Source organism: Vipera berus (assembly GCF_964194415.1).
Source record: "Vipera berus genome assembly, chromosome: 5".
Lineage (NCBI taxonomy): Eukaryota > Metazoa > Chordata > Lepidosauria > Squamata > Viperidae > Vipera > Vipera berus.
The window spans coordinates 63,511,837-63,530,087 of NC_138207.1; the positions used below are offsets into that span (position 1 = coordinate 63,511,837).

Here is an 18,251-nt window from a genome sequence, read left to right on the forward strand (position 1 = left end):
CTACACCTCACAACTCTCCCGTGACATGATCACATTTTGGGCACTTGACAATTGACTCAACTTTATGGCTGTTTGCAATAATATTATTATTAATAATAATATTCCTTCTCCCCATATTTGAGTCGACAGGGTGTATCAAAAAAATAAATAAAAATCAAGACGATGTCCCATATCCATGATTATGATTAGCAACATTTTTGACATTTCTCACATTTACTTCCAGCTTTGGCAAAGAACATCCATTGGGAAAACTGATTCACTTAACAATCATGGAATTTGCTTAACAAGTCCTGCAAAAAATGATGACAAAAATGGCTCAATTCATGTGATACCTCAACTTTGTAAGCTGACTTTGTAATAATGCCGCTTGGGGGCCCCCGAAAGCCCTAATAAGCAGGCATATACATAGAATGAAGGCTATTGCTAAGCACATTGATTTGTGCTTTAGATTGTAAGCCGCCCTGAGTCTTCGGAGAAGGGCGGGATATAAATGGGATTAAAATTAAAAAAAAATTAACTTCTCACCGCAATAACTATGCCTGTAATTATGGGCTAAATTATGGTTTTAAATCAGGGTCTACCTGTAGTCACAAAACCTTATTTTTTTTATAATGTACAGCTACAACCAAAAAAAGCTAGGGAAAAAAGAAACAATAAAAGGCTAGTGCAGGGGTAAGCAACCTTGGCTTGGCTGGCTCAGGAATTCTGGGAGTTGAAGTCCATGAGTCATAAAAGAGCCGAGGTTGCCTACCCCTGGGCTAGTGAAAAGGAAGCCTGAATCCCCACAAACAATTCCAAATATATCAGTTTTTCAGTAGGGCTGAGATACCGGTATTAAGGTCTGAATAGAATGGGGATAGTGTTCCATTTAGATCAAATAAAGCAAAATAATTTTGAAAATATTGGCTTGGCTTCATAGCCAGTTTCAGCAATCTAGCACCTATCAATATTTCCACAAGAAATGTTTGTGACTGCCTTTTTAAGGAAAAGCCCTTAAGGTTGGTAGAAACCTTTCACTTTAGCTAAAGATTCTGATGCTAAGTCCCCATCATATAGTACAACTATATATCACATATATACGCTATAATAGCGTATGAGGGAGGCGGTGGCTCAGTGGGTTAGGACGCTGAGCTTGTCGATCAGAAGATTGGCAGTTTGGCGGGTCGAATCCCGAGTGCCGTGTAACAGAGTGAGCGCCTGTTACTCGTCCCAGCTTCTGCCAACCTAGCAGTTCGAAAGCACGTAAAAATGCAAGTAGAAAACTAGGGACCACTACGGTGGGAAGGTAACAGCGTTCCGTGTGCCTTTGACGTCTAGTCATGCCGGCCACATGACCACAGAGACGTCCTCGGACAAGACGTCCTCTTCGGCTTTGAAACGGAGATGAGCACCGGCCCCTAGAGTCAGAAACGACTAGCACGTGTGTGCAGTGGAACCTTTACCTTTATAATAGCGTATAATGGAAACTTTTCTCATTCATTGCCAGATTTTAATTTCTTGATGTCCTCAGTGACTTGACAGATATGGAGACTTTCTTCAGAAACCTCACTTCACTTTCTGTCTCAGGGTTCTTGTACCACAATTCTCAACATCCTCCATACTTGCCCCCATACTGGCTGAACCTTTCAGGAACTATGATTCAATCACACCTGGACAGCTGAAAGTTTCAACAATATGTATGTTGTAATACAAACATATGCATTATAAAAAAACGTATTAGTGAATGTTTTCTGAAACTAAGAAAATATTGTTTCTAACAAAAAAAAATGATAAATGATGTGATGCTGAAGTACTGTTTCTGCAAATGATATAAAATATTTTTTTAATTAAGTTTAGCAAAAGGACAGCCGATAGACCTGCTCATTAATTTATACCAACATCATTTAATTGCCTATTACAGATTTAGTTAACTACTCTAATGATTAAAGTTTAAACCTTTATTTTAACAGGCCGAAGGTTTTAAATGTAGGTTTTAATCAAATACTCAAAACAAAGGTATTGGCCTGATTTCATGTCCATAACAATTGTGTCCGTGTATGGATGCACGAACACACATACAAAAGTCCAAACAGTCATAAATCTATCAAAAGAGACCAAAACTAAATATCTGAATATTGGAATGGATACTTGATTCAAAAGATCTAATTTTCCAGCACTTATCTAGGTGAGACCAATTTGTATTATTCTCCACAATTCAAATGGTGAAGAAAAACAGAAGCAGTCTAGGAATAGAAATGGAACAGATTATCACTGCTCTCTCATTACCCTATAGCAGCGGTTCCCAACCTTTTCTACATACTCTCGCACCCCTTTACAAAAGTAATACCTGGTTATGCATATACATAATTTTGAAACTTCTAAACCCAAGTTTTTGCACCCCCTGGAATATTGTTTCGCACCCCCGGTTGGGAACCCCTGCCCTATAGGATTCCTACATGAATTCAAATAACATTTCTTTTAATGACAAAATGATAAATTATCACTGATTATTTCCTTGAAAAGTTCCAAGAAAGGCTTCTAAGTATAATCAATAGGAATATTGCCAGTTATGTTGGCAGAATACTAATTTTTTTAACTTATAACAACATCTACAGCACACTTTGGCATCTCTTACGCTTTATTTGGTTTTGCATTGTGTAATGTTTTTCTTCAATCCTCTGAAGAGATAATCCCCCTCATCCTCATTTAAAATCTATTTGCTTACTTGACATGTACCCAAAATATAATTACACTGCATTATCAGTGATAATACTACTTACAGGAATATCATAATTCATATTCCTTTTTTTTAAAAAAGTGCTTCTATTTTTTAAAAATCCTTGTTCTTTGCTGTATATACTTCAGTTGTTTTCTAAAACCATCCTGGGCCAAAACTAAAAAAAAAAGTTTACACTAGTTTTAACGTCCACATGTGCAAACATACACACATAGTGTCAGGTATTTTACTAGTCGAGCAGCAAGATGCTAGAATCAGTGGTAGCTAGAAGACATTTGTGCCTTCTGATGTGGTCATGGCAACTGGAATATGGATTGCTAGTCAGAAAGGAAGCATGTTTTTCCCCTCTTCTAATAAATCCTAAGATTTTGCTGGACCTGATCATTGCCTCTTCTTAAATCCCTTACTCAATTCTTTTTACATCTAAGTTAGCTAGTTCTCAGGGACAGGTCATTAATCTTCACCATACTTTTAAGTCATTTTGTTTTACTATAGCAGTTTAAGAATAATAACCGTTTCTCCAAAATCACATGTCTTATCTAGCTTTAACATAATAATACTAGCACTTTACAAGATTGTTAACTCTCCCATATTATAGGACAGTAGCAGCAAGGCTAGAACACCAGAGGCTGAAAGAAAATATCATGGGTAATACTACCCAGAGAATTCCAGAGGAATTCTGAAGGAACACTGATATATCGATTCGTAATTGTTATGCTGCAGTTCTTCTTTAATAAGCAATCTGAAAACCAGATTTCCAAAGGGAGTAACAACCACTTCCTAGAAGTACATCAGCAAATGAGATAAGAGGAATGCCGATTTTAACAAACTAGCCTAACAAAAAAATATTACTAAATTCCTTCAACTGCAGAATCCAAACCAAGTACCTTCAAAGATAAAGCCCTCATTTTGGCTTAAGAAAGCAATATGAACGTGACTCATGTGCAAACATTCTTTAAAATTTTGTTCTGCTAGAACACCATTCTATTACAGTTAAGTGACCTCAATTTTAAACTTGTGTTTTCAATCAAGTGTAGTGTTTTCACAAGATTACCCTTGGCACTACAGAGTTTCCAAACTGAATGACAAATCAGAATGCTGCTTATTTTAAAGTTTAAATCAGGCAGCACAAAATTTATTCACAGAACTATCATGTGAGAAAATGCGCATTTCCTGTAATTTGCTCAATTCTCTATCAATTTTCAAGTAACTCCAAACAACATTGCTTGACAATGAATGTATAGTGACTGGCACACTATCCAAAATGCAAAGCAAAATCTTTGCCATTTTCTTTGTCGCTATGTGTCCAGAATGTAATGTGATGGATGTTGATCCTTTGGAAAAGGAACTAGTGTGGCTGCTATAAGAAATCACAATATGAGCAACTAGAAATGTAGATAAACTAACACAAGACCATTTTGTGAAGTCTGCCCCACTGGTTCACATGTCTGAACAACCTGTTTTCTCCTGTCCATAAACCCACTAAAATAATTTTAAACTTCAATACTGACTACCATTTCAGAAGGTATTACATTTTTGACATCTTAGACAATATTTGAAAAATAAAGTTTTCAAATAAAAAAATCCATCCAAATTTTATTTAAGTAATAAAAGATATATTTTTATAGACAAACGCCTAATGTGAATATTTTGTTCTGCATGTTACAGTATTTTAAAATGAGTATTTTAATGCTAATATTAGTAAACATTAGGATCATATCATATCAATATTAATACAGTTATAACTTATACGAGAGTATCCATACATAATACAAGACACAAAAAAGTGAACCTGGCCCGTTCTAATGTCATGTAATGTTCTACAAAGGTGATTAACTCACAACATGTATTTAACCAGCAGGTTTTTTTAAAATTTTTATCTCGCTAACCTAATAGAGAAAATTGTTGTAAAACTATCTTTTGATCCTAGAAAGAAGAAAATGACAAAAGCCAAAATAACAATGATGTGAAGCACTCTGAATGAATTCTAACTATATCACAGCATACATGTTATCATGTAAACAGAAACAATGCCAAAAATATCCCATCCCCAGCTGTTGTATGTTTTCCACTGTGAACTCCCATAGATCCTACAGAATCATTGAGTTTATGAAGCTCATAAGCAGTCATCTTATTTTTCAATACTGAAAAGGGCTATTAATGTAATTCATAATATCAGAATTTTGCACTTGATTACCAAAGCTCCTTTGACACATTCCACAAAAGCAGCATTACCCAACTGTGCAATAATACCACAAGGGAGAGCGATAGCAAAAGATTTTGAACCAGAATCAAGGTATATGAAGGGATGATGAAACCAAACAAGGTCTAGCTGGCTAGGACACTTTTTTCTTTTCCTTTTTTTCTGTGTGTGTGTGTGTGTGTGTGTGTGTCTTCAAGTCAGTCTAGTCTAGACTCCTGGTGATTGCTTAACAAGTGCCTAAAGTTTTCTTGGCCAGATTTTGGAAATGGGTTGCCATTCTCTGCTTCCTTGGGATTAAGAAAGTGACTAGCCAAGGTCATCCAGATGGCATAGTGCACAATGCAAAACTATAACTTGCAATCTCCCAGTTTCTAGCCTGATACTTTAACCACTATAACAAACTGCCCCTCCTAAGGTATCATACTTCTCTTTCCCTTTTATTGTAAAATAAATATAATAAATAAAATGTGCAATGTACAACAGCACATCTTATAAGCGACAAAAGCTATGTGACAAAAGTGGGTGGTCCAAGATTTCCAAGATTTTCCCACAATTCTTGTCTTTTGAGGATGTTAGAAAAAATGTTGTAATCATATAAGGCTTAGACCATTAAAATAACCCTTAAAACAATGGAAAACTGCAATTATCAATCTCAGTGGCGTTCTACCAAATGTTGATGGTACAATCAAGAAAGGCTCTGGAAGATGCAAAAAAAGTGATTCAACACAACAGGTTGACAATCTAACAGAACTGAAGAGGAAGGGTGGAAGAAAAAGTAAACAACCTGGAAAAGCACATCTGAGTAATTTTAATATAGAAGATATCAGAATTTTCATTACTTTTATCAAGAAAAAATTAGGGCAATCTTAGTTAAATATGAAAAAATAGCAAAAAAAAACCCACTGAACTGCTATAGATCTATGTAGTACAATAAAATGGTTAGCAGAAGAGATGAAAACATAGCAGCTAAAAAATAAATGTAAAATAGGTAATTAGTCTTTTTTTTCCTAGACATATTCACTATAACATAATACTGCACTGGCTTGTTTTTTTTAAGGAAATGTGAGAGTTATGTAATAAAGTAATGAATTGTTCATATTAATATCACATATCACATTTCTCATTATATTCACAATTCTTTATAGGCCTCCTTTCCCTATATTGCTTAGCATAGTGGGATTTGGGGGCCTATTTAAACGATAATGTTTGTTTATTTATTAATCATACTAATATGGCTGCCCATCTCACAAAAAGCAGCTCTCAGAGGCCATATAAATGTGATTAATAAACAAACAATAATGTTACTGCAAGCAAAGAACCACAATTATTAGACAGTGCTGCAGCCAAGCTAACATATACTTACTTGGAGCAATAGAGGTGTTCTGTCTTTGTAAAGAAAACCTCTCCCAAATCTCCTGAGAAAAATGCCAGATTTAAAAACAACACCCAAAAGCTTTTTTAAGAAAATCTACCAACACCACCAAGATTCATAACTTTCTGAGCCCCAGCAAGACTCCGGAATCAAGGCTCAAGGTCACTGAATGATAGAGTTGTAAGGAATTGTTTAGGTCAGTGATGGCAAACCTTTTAGAGACCCAAAACCCACTTATATATCGTCGGGTGCTGGGTGGGCGTGGCCCATTGGGTGGATGTGGCCCATTGGGTGGGTGTGGCTACGGTGATAATGGCAGACTGGGTGGGACTAAAAAGTTCAATCAATCAATTCCAACTTTGCGAGATCTTTTTTTCCCTAGAGAAGTTGAAATTGATTGATTGAACCTTTTTTTTTTTCCACATGGCGGTGGAGGCCTAAAGCGAAAAAGGTTTTATAAAACCCAACTGAAGGCCTAGGACTGGGGCGACGGCACATGTGCCCACATAGAGGGCTCTGCGTGCCCCCTGTGGCTCACGTGCCATAGGTTCGCCACCATGGGTTTAGGTCATTAAGCTCAACTTCCCACTTAGTGCAAGAATTCAGACTTTCATTCAAACAACTCCAATAAGTAGTTAACCCAGGGTCAACTCACAAAATAGATTTTCCATATCACCATAAACCAACTCTTTAGATGCCTAGAATGAAGTAAGCCACTTTGGTTTGAGCCATAACACTGGCAAATACGGTAGATATGACAGAAAGACATTAGAAAATTCAGCCAAAGCTGTTAGCAGCTGACTGCGATTACCAATGATAAATAAGAATTTATTCAGAAGATAAAAAAACATTATTGCTTTTCTATGTGGAGCCACAAATGACTAAGATAGTTAGTTATTCATGGTGACAAAATGCAAATGTAAGCTATATGTTAGCAATTTATTTGAAAAATTAGTTGTTTTCGGGAAGGGGTTACCCTTAGACTGGTTGTGCTGCTGAGATTTTTAGTTCTCTAGCAACCAGAAACAGCACTCTGTCAACTTCTGCCTTAGTGAATTAAAAGAAAATTAAAGTCAGAACAGTATGATTCCATTCTATCCCATTTTTTTAAATTCAAGCAAACCTATCAGTAGTATCCTGAAAGATTCCCAAAGTTATGTAATGTGGAATCATGTTTACAATATCAGTAACATTTGTCAGAACCAAATCTGATCCATCTTATCCCAAAGGTGCTTTTTCATGAGGCAACTGAACTTTCTTTTTTCTCGTTGAAGTCGTTTCGCTTCTCATCCAAGAAGCTTCTTCAGTTTTAGAGCTGAAGAAGCATCTTAGATGACAAGCGAAAGATCTTCAAAGAAAAAAGAAAGTCCAGTTGCCTCGTGAAAAAGCACCTTTGGGACAACATGACCTGGAGGACTAAAAACCTCAATAGACAGATCCATCTTATCTTTTCAATGGCATGTGAGGTGAACTCACTGCATTTTTACCATAGTTCCACTGTTTTTAGTAGGAATACCTCAGAAAAAAACATGAATCATGATATGTCTTAACTAACTGGGCCAGGTACAATTAGATTTGGGGCTGCAAGATAATTTCTGATGGTAAGTCTGCCAGATATTTGATGACATTATCCTACCTTATGCCATCAGTCAACATATTCAAACCACTTTAAAAAAGTCAACAAAGGTGTTCTCAGTGCCCAGCCTGATAGAAATTTATCTTCACTTACCTCAACCTGAACAGTTATCCACCTAACAATCATAGCTCAGTACAAGACATTTAAAGCTGATGGTTTTTAACAAAAGTTTATCAGTACTGGAACTTTAGACATTTGTATGTTATATTGACAAGAGCTCTCTGCTGAATTGACAGTATTAAAAATGTGTCCTAGTGGCATCTTTTTACTATCTCAGAACAGTTCTCTTAATTAAATTATTTTTCTCCCTTTTAAGAAACATGCAAGGACAAAGGGTATTACTTGGCTTTCAACATCGATTCATAGCAGAAGTGAGCTGTAGCTCCAGAACTGTAGCTACACAAAAAGTCCCTTTGCAAAAGTTGTTAAACTAAACCTAAAGAGAAATACCCCGTTAAAAAAAACTTTCACAGATAACATATATTGCTAAACCTCCTTAGAATTTGATACATTAAGAAAGAATTCAGCTCTAGGAAGAGATCCATTTATGTTCCATAAGGCTATTCACCTAAAGCCACAAAAGGAAAGTCCACATCAAAATTTGGATTGCTAAGTTTCTACAAGAATCTAGTTCCCATTTCATTAAAAAAATAGCTGATTTACTAAGAATACAAAAGTGACACAGCAATCAGTTAACTAACGCAACCCAGAACCATCACCCCTTAAACCAAACCCATCAATTGTTTTGAATTTTCATTCTTCCTAGAGTGTTCATACATTCGGAGTTTGTCTAGCTGTCACTAGTTTATTCTCTTTAAGTATCAAGAAACAACAGGCGGATTTATATATGTATTTCTTAAAAGTTGCAGTCTAAAGTATGTTGGAGCAAATTGTTATGATTAATAGTTTTATGAAGAGAAATGGAGAAAGAAGCATTTCAGAGAGCTTCCCTTAAACTTGTTAGAAAGAATCTGACAGCTAAGCTGTTACTGAAACCTTTTCTTTCTAACCTTTAACCCCAAGGTTACCATCCACATAGCTGCTTATTAACAAGAGAAAGTTCCCATGCAGGTTTCCTCTTCATTTATTTTTTTTAAAAAAAAAGATATGCAGAAACTTTAACAGATTTCAAGCAGGCTTGTACTAATAAAAAATAAACTCCTAAGTTATTATGTAATGATTTAAGGCTGATTGCCAGCTAAAACTTCATATGTTGTATGCACCAGCCCTGCACTAAAGGTGGTAGCTAGGTTAACTAGATTTTAGAATTAAAAAAGCAATCAACAAGATGGAAAGTGACATGTAAATAATGTTTTCAAAGCAGCTGCAGTGCTATAAGATACATTTAATCCCAACTGAAACTTATATACAGGTTAACTAATACTGTATTGTCCTCTAAACATAGTATTATATCCTTGATTTCAAAAATCAAAAAATCATTTTTGAAACAGCATCCTGTAAATAGTTAATCATATGAACTAATTATGCTCAATTTAACCTGCTCCAAAGTTTTTCCTTCTCCCAAAGCTATCAGTCATAAATTACCTATGTCAAAAAGATGTAAATTCCAATATAAACATTTATTGTAGCAACTGTGTCCCCTAGTCTTCAATGAAGCTGTGTGTGTGTGTGTATATGTATGTGTGTATGTATGTGTGTATGTGTGTGTGTGTGTGTGTGTTTTTGTGTGTGTATAAGCAATTTTTCATGTTTTACTGTTTGTACAATCAAACTGCTCTTATTTACAGAACTTTCTGATAAACCACCTTATCATTTTCCAGGTTGTGTTCCTGGAAACTTTTAAGTTCTTTCAGATTTTCTACTACATCACAAAGTCTAATCTGCACTATGAATCATTAGTAATATTTTTATTTCATAAGATGTTGAACAAACACTATTCTACCTCAATACAAGAATGGCCACAATTCCTACAACATACTTTTTTAAAAAAAGTTGTAATTTGATGTAAAGTCACAAATTATTACAGCATTGCTTTTTTTAAGAAAAGTGCATATTTGCACTATTGTTGAAGTGTAGATTAGATTCTTGTCTGATCAATTAAGTGGCACTGATCACTGGAAAATTTGCTGTAGCCTATCACAAGATCTGAAAAACATAAAAATACAGATGTACATCTGTACTCCTGAACTACAATCAACAGAAACTATTTCAGATTACTCCAAATGCATTCTAAATATCACCATAAATTATCTTAATAAATACAATCATTCATAAGTGCAATTTGTAAAAACTGTTTTTTTTAAAACCACTGTTTATTGGCACAAACATACCAGGGACATCATCAAGACCTATTGAAATAATCTTTCACTGCTTGGAATCAACAGATTAAACTTCCTGCATCACAAACATCAATGAAAAACATGTGCTTGATTCTTACATATTAATGTTCATTTTACTTTCTATTTTTCCCAAATGTTTCTCAACAGCAATACCAATTAATCTCTCTTCCCGCTGTTTTATAGCCAATTACAAAATATAGAAGAATATGTAAGTGTAGTAAATTGGCTAAATTATCACACACTTAATCTTATTAGATTTTCTATCATATCATCCCACAAACTTTCTGGGCAGAAAAAGAAGATACTCAGCAAACTGTTGCCTTCTTTTATTTTTCTATGTTATACTTTTTTGAGAGTGCACAATTACTGCTATGCATACTTATTGTTTATCATCAACTTTAAAAGGCAACCACAAAGATGCTTTAAAATAATCAATTTCAAAAAGTATTTATTTTCCTTCCTTTTGTAATGCAGATTGTAAGGCAATACTGTCAAATTGAAATTCTTAACTAAACCCTGAAAGACAAAGCAAGGCTTTCCTGGCCACCTGTCAATCTGGGTAAAAAAAACCTACACTTTCCAGTGAAATTATCACCTTTTTATGAAAACAATGATAGGAACACTTTCTGGAAAGAGATAGCTGATTTTTAATGTTTTTTTTATTTAGATGCTGAATTTTAATGCTTGCAAACAGCAAAAGAGTACAGATGAGTCAGATTTGGTATCTTTTCCAAAAGGATGCAACTTGGTGTTCTATCTGAATTATTTGGAAACAACAACAAAAAAAGAGTTTTTGTGCTGGAGAACAAAATCTCAGCCTACATCAACCAAAAAAAAAGATCAGTTAAGCGTTTGTCTCCTCGCGGAAAATACTCTTGCCTGACCAATATCATAGAAAAATCCTGGGTCCAGCGGAGTTGCTAAGGAGTTGATTTACTAAGCGATGTTTCTCTTGTTTATCCGTGTAGATGGCAACACCTATTCAAGACGATCAGCCATTTCATTCCTGAAAAGGCAGCACTTCAATTTTCCATTTGCTCCATGTCGGTGGGTTCCAACAGAGGGGAAGAGCCAAGGAGGAAAAAAAAAAAGATCGCAGCAAAGTATAAAGTGCTCGAACCGCCAAGCCCGCTTCCCCACCCCACCCCCAATAACTAACGCAGCAATTGTTATGAATATGTGACGCAAACGTCGTAATCTATCCAGCTCGGAAAGGAGGGGTCGTTTAAATACATATATATATATATATATATATATATATATATATATATATATATATATATATATATATATATATATATATATATATATATATATATATATATATATATATATATATATATATATATATATATATATATATATATATATATATACATATACATATACATACATATATATATATACTGGACTTGGAGAAAAACTAAAAGCCACCCAAGATGGATATAACGTGCACCTTTCCAAGGACCGCAAAGCACCCCGCTTCTCCATGCGGAGGAATAAAACAACTGCAAGCTCACTTTGCCAACGTCACAATGAAACTGGGCAGAACGCGTTCCCGGGCAGAATCGCGGCTCTCGGCAGTGCCCGGATCGACCCCCCCCCCTCCCCTCCCCGCTTCCCCTTTCCCGGGTCTCCAGATTTTCTCTACCGGTCTTACTGGATCTCTCACCTTCCCCACTGGGCTTCTAAACTGCTCCGATGCGGCTCTAGCGCAGCTCCTTTCCCCTCCCCCACCAGACCGAGAAAGCTCCCAAGCCCAGCCTGGGTCCCCTCCCCAGCTCCCTTGCAAGTCCGAAGGAGTTTGGGAAGAGCGGGCGAGCTCGAAGGGCTTCAGACGGATTTACACCCACCCAGCTCCGCTTTGCCATCGCTTCGCCTCCTCGCGACTTCCAGCAGCAGCAGCAGCAGCAGCAGCAAAACTTTCTTCGGATCGCCTGCAACTACCAGGGCGGCAGGAGGGAGAATCAGAAGCGCACCAGGCAAGAAGTACGTAGCTTCCCCGCCGCCTCTGGGCAAAGCACTTTCCGAGCGAAGCTGCGCCGAACGTCGCTTCTCCCGGCTCCCTCCCTCGATGTCCCCCACCTCCCTCCTCCGTTGTCTTGGCCGAGACTTTGGCAGCGCTGCAAAACCGTGGGTTACCCTGCTAATCTGCTGGCAGATGTTGTCCATCACACTCCGTACTAAGTAAACAATGCAGAGAGCCCAGCAAAACAAAAGACTTCCACTTCACCTCATTTAACGTCTCTCACTTATTCTCTCGGCAGAAGCGGGGGAGGGAGGGAGGGAGGCGAGGGCTTGTTGTTTTTTTAAAAAATAAAATAAAATAAAAATAAAAATGGAAGGATGAAAAAAAGAAGAGCAGCAACTTATTATCTGCCCCCCCCGCCCGCCCGCTCCGCTTCTCCCGAGCAACAACAAAAACAGGCTCAGATACTCTTTTGATTTATCTTTCCCCCCCCCCTCTCGCCTCTTCTTTAGGGGCTCCGCGAAATACGGGCGAGGAGCCCCCCCAAGAGATTCACTCGCTTCCTTTCGCCGAAGCCCGGCTCCCCAAAGGCCAGCGCGATCCACGCTAGCCGTGTCGAAATCAATTGGGAGGGGTGGATGTGCATCAGAACCGAAAAGTGGGAGGGCGGGACACACACACACACACACACACAGAGAGAGAAACCCCCCCACACATACACACACACACACGACCAACTGCGCGCGCTGGATCTGAAAGCATTTCCGACAAATACGCACACCTTTGCACGATCGCCTCCAAGTAGATGGAAGGGGTGTGGGTGGAATTAAAACACACACACACACACACACACACAACGATCTCTCTGTAACATCCCGGAGGGCGACTTGGAAGGAACGGGAAGGGTCTACCCAGACGAATGAGAACTGCCCACGGGAGGTGAGATTGTGACCAAAGATGTCCTCGCACTTCCCGCTTCCCCTCGTCCTTTCCTCCCCACCCCCGCCGGCTTCCCTTTCCTGGATGGCGCAGTGAAGCGAAAACACATGGACACTACTAGGACGGGCACACGCATTTCCAGTGCAGGAAGGGAGAGAGACCGAGCCCCGCCGCCCGAGCAAAGCTGGGCGAACAGCCTCCTGCCTGCCTGCCCGCCCGACCCGCTTCTTACCTCCTCGTCAGCTCGTGGGGTCCAGCGGGAGCAGCCCCCCCCCCGCCCCGCCTGGGCTCAAGCCGACGCCTGGGCTCTCAGCGTCGTTGCATCTTTCCCCTTTCTTGATCGCTCGGTGGCCGCCGCGGGCTCTCGCTGCTTGCTAGCCGCACACGCACACGCCACACACAAAAACTTAATCCTCGCCGCCTTCGCCGGGCTTCCGCCGCTAGTCCAAGTGAGGATGAGGAGGGGGGGGGGAAAGAGAGATAATGTAACAGCAACTTGGAATCCCCGTTCGGTTTCTGGGGGGGGGGGAGGGAAGAAAAAAAAAGTCTCTGGCTGGTGCTGATCCAGCAAAAATCAAATCATCAAAATAAGAGGGTGTGTGTGTGTGTGTGTGTGTGATTTTTCTTTAGCCTCCGCTGCTTCCTTCTCCGTTGTGTTGAATAGCTAGGAGAGAGGTAGGGTCTCGGTCTCTCTGCCCCCCCCCCCTTTCTCTTTTCTTTTTGGGCAATAGGCGGGGTCTCTCTTTGCAAACCAATGACACAAACCCACATGGACCAGCCTCGCCCCCTACAGATACTCTTCACTGCAAATAGGCTTTCTCAGGGGATTAGTGGATCAGCTAAAGTACAAACAGGCGCAGCAAGAAAGAAAGGGAAAGGGGGGGAGGGGAAAGGGGGGGGGACAAGTAGAGGAAGGAGGAGCGTCTCTTGTGCTGCACTCGGCTTCCACCCTCCCTCCCTCCCCCCCTCTCTCTCTCCCTCGACTTTCCCGGTTCCAAGTTGGCAGGACTTAAGAGAGAGCAACATTGACGGAATAGGGAGGAATCGGCGATTGGGGCTGGGAGTCGGCGCGAAAAGTGCAGCCCGCCAACTGTGTGGGCAGGACGAGACAGCTGCTTGCTTTCGGACAAGGGGTTTGATGCGGAGCTGGGAGGGGTGAGTGGAGGATCCAAATGGGCACAGCAGTTGGGGCTGCATCTCTGCCGATGCCCCAAACGCTCCCGGGCTCTTCTCCCCCACCTTACTTCCTGGCCCCTCTCTCCCCCCCCCCCCCGATCCAAATTGCTGGATCTTGCCCCTGCCGACATCTTCCCCTGCCCGACGTGGGCAGCTTCTTGATGTTTCCTAGGATAGACAGCTCTTGCCTGGGTTGCCTGAATTTTTCTTTTTTTTTTTAAAAAAAAAAGACAAAACTCCATTTAGTAAGACCGGGTCCCCGGTGGAAGGGTTAGCTGACTGGGCCCGATCTACACACGATTCGGCATCTTTGAAATTGTAAATTGGAGGGAAGAAAGTCCCACCGAAGTCAGAGGAATGCCTTCCAAGTCGTTTGAAATAGAAGAGCCTGCTGTACAGCAAAAAAAAGCCTAAACGAAGTTTTTCAGTGTCCTTCTTTCAGATAGAGTTTTATTGAAGCCTACCTCAAAAAGATCTTACCCTGAGGGCCTGTGATTCCTTGACACTTTTTTAAAACCGGGTGTCCTCCATTGCACAAGAACCCTTACTGCTTCAGAAATCTCAGGCCTCCTCACAATCCTCACACGTTGAGGGAAAAAAATACAGATGATACACTCAATGCAGATAGAATATGCACGTTTATATTTTGCTTAGTGTGCTGTACACACATGGCATCTAGTCACACGCCCCTTTTTAAAGAAAGCACCCTAAAATGTAGGGATTTTGTTTTTTGCTACTTTACATCTGAGAATTACTTTTTTAGGAGAGTCCATTTTGAGATAAATGGGCGCAAGAATGAAACTTTGGAGTGGCTGATTATTTCAGGGACTCTTAAATCCAAGGAATAGCATAAATTGAAAATCTTTAGAACAACGCTGGAAAATGGCACTTTTATTTCTTAAAAGGTGATAGGAATTTTACCCTTGCAAATCATGGCCCAATTCTCAGTATCCCTCATCCTATCTGAAATGTAAGGCTGAGGCTTTGCAGCTTTCATTGATTTCAGGCTATTGAGATCATGCTGTAGTGCCCTATGATTCCAGCTGGATGCAGTAGGAAGTGTCAGGGAGTTGGGACATATCCAGTTTGCTTTTCTCATCACGAGAAGCCAGCTTTGCAGACCAGTTAAAAAGCAAGACATTTTGCAAACTTGGACTCTGTCGGTTGAATTATTGGGAAGTAGTCACTTGAGGTCTGAACATTTATGCACTTTGTCTCCCCCCCCCCCCCCCGTGCACCAGTATTTGGGGGAGGGGAGGAGGACCCTGTTGGCCATCAAGCCCTGCCTTTGCTTTGTCCAACTGAGGGCTTCCTGCAGCAGCTTTGCAGTGTTTTCAGCACCACCCTGTTATTTTCTCCGAACCATGTTTATTTTAATGTGTGATTATTAGATCACACATTCATCATCACCCCATACAGAGTGCAGGCCATTTGAAATGGTTGTTGCAGAGCTGCAGCATAAAGGCCACCAGACTGCTGAGCCCTCTTCTGATGACATCTTAAAGACAGTGGAGCTGACATGCACACCCCCAACAAGGACTAAATTTGAACTGCAGTTTTCAGATGTCGAATGTGAGATAGTAAGAACAGCCAGGACACATATTCATTTGACGTTTGAGCTTGTATTGCTTTCAGGATGATAGCCACACCATAGTTTTATCACAAAGATGTGGGCAGGTGGTGATCTTTATTTATTTTTTGCAATGTAATCTAGCCTTTTGCTGCCTGTATTCCTTTCCGGTTTGGAAAGAAAGAAGCAAGAGAGAAAGAGAAAGAAAGAAAGAAAGAAAGAAAGAAAGAAAGAAAGAAAGAAAGAAAGAAAGAAAGAAAGAAAGACTGAGCAAACCTAAATCCAGGTAAATTTTCCACTACTATCAGAATTTGAATTTCATTTGCAGAACTATATTGAGATTCATGATCACTCAAAACCTAGTTTAAATATAAAGCATTTAGTTTCAAATTTAGTTTCTGGAAATCTTTCTTTTTCATAATAAATCCTCCTATTTTTAGTACTTCTTCCCAGAAAAATTTGTTCATACAGAAGGGTTTGTGAAAACTCTTTACTGTGTAGACTTCTGAAACCGCTAGAAGCATAGTCCATTGATCCTGGAAGTTGCTAGATTTGAGTACTTTCAAGTAAGATTGAAGATACAGCTTTCTGCATTCCATAGAGCTGTGTGTTGAGCTGTGATTTGTTGAATTCATGTGTTCCCCAAAGACCTTGAAGGCTTTCTTTGAGCTGGTCTCAAGATTTAGGAGAAAAGCTTTTCATGAAGTTTGGATCGCCTTTCAATAACACAAGCACCCTGCTATCCGCGAAAGAAAAGGAAATGTCACACATACTTTAAATATCACACTGAAACAATTAGAAAAAGATCACTAAGAGATTCTGATAAAAGTTCATAGAGAATATGAACTTCTAAGTGCAAATGATTAAAGGTTTTATTTCATTTTATTTCAATATACAGTAATTGTGAAAATGGATTTTCAGCACTCACTAGTCAAATATTGAAATAGGCTGAACGTTATGCTGACTCTTAAGATTTTCTTGAACAAATTTGTCTCCAGATATAGATGAAATATGCCATCATAGGCTAGCTCACATATCCCACTAGAGTTTATAACATATGAAATGTACAAGTAAATGAAGCACATTATTATAACATTTCAACATTTATTTTTTAAAAGAACCTATTTATCTATCCTGTTCCATGATCTTAAAAAAATCAAGAAATCTCCTGTCTTTCAGATGTGCACACTGTTGCACTGTGCACATCGGTAATTAGATGTTTTTATTTTATTTTAATTCATTGGCTTAGACAACTATTATTATTTCTTAGAGAGAAGGATGGATTTCCACTATCATAAATGAAAACTATGGAAATGCCAAGGACAGGAAGAATTCTGGATAATGTAGTAATCACAGAGCTGGCATTACACGCCATTTCATTGAAATCTCATGGGGAAAGTGACTAGAGATCCTTTTTGGCTCCCTTTCTTACCATCTTACAAGTTGAGTGTGTGTGTGTGTTTGTGTGTGTCCCTTTGAAGGTGTATTATTGTATACTATAAGTGCAAGTGTACTATTTACCTATGTAATACATTATTTAGAATCTGAATTCTTGACTTTAGGAGAACTATGTAAAGACCTCCTGAAATAGTTTCTCTCCATCCCAGAATTCGACCGTAAGAGTCAGAATCAGTTATAATAATTTAATATGTAACTTTACTTCTTAGTGAACCCTATAGACGTTATTGTTGAGTAAACTTGCAGATGGCCAATTACAAGAGAGTAAATTGGGAAGTCCCAGGCTCAAATCTTCTTTCAGCCATGAGCTAGCCAAGAGGCAGAAAATAATCACTTTTCAGTTGCTTTTTCTCCTCCGCCGTAGTTATAAGATAGAGAGGCATTGTTTGGTTTGACCAAAAAGAAGCATTACTGAAATAATGTTTTGAAACATTATATTGATGCACGATCTACTTATTACTGATTCTTCGTCAGCAATACGCTTAAATAATTTTACACTTTGGAGTTTATGGTCTTGCCTTTTTCCTTTTCATTTTGCCTGAGAAAGGTGGCAGGATTTTAAGATTAGAATGATTTTTTGTAACCACATGGAAATCTGTTGGGCCAATCACTTGCGTTTTAACAATAGGAAAAAGGCAGTAGGAAGCGCTATCTATCCCCAGGGAATCCCCACATATCAGTGCAGGCCCAAGTGCTGATGCTGAGCAGTTAGTCTCTTGGCTGTTCTTTAGTTATTTGTTTCCTTGACTGTGGAGCTATGGACTTCAGCCCTGAGGCTTTCTTATCTATTGAACTGAATTTCTCTCTCTCTCTCTCTCTCTCACACACACAAACACACACAAACACAAACACAGAGGAATAGAAGCTGCTACAGCCTGTTTCTAGCAGACTGCGTATATCATAAATGCAATA

General features: G+C 39.1%; 1 protein-coding gene across 5 annotated transcripts in view; it reads right to left on the bottom strand.

Annotated features, from left to right (window-relative positions):
• CTBP2 (C-terminal binding protein 2) overlaps window positions 1-13,656 on the bottom strand; it is a 234,130-nt gene extending 220,474 nt beyond the window's left edge. For 2 of the 5 annotated variants that reach the window (XM_081328978.1, XM_081328975.1), the window contains exon 1: window positions 13,368-13,656. The gene's annotated coding sequence lies outside the window, so the exon portion shown is untranslated. Of the gene's footprint in view, window positions 1-12,080; window positions 12,960-13,367 lie in introns of those variants that run through there. The other 3 variants (XM_081328976.1, XM_081328974.1, XM_081328979.1) reach the window with 3 other exon arrangements.
• Window positions 13,657-18,251: the final 4,595 nt, after the last annotated feature.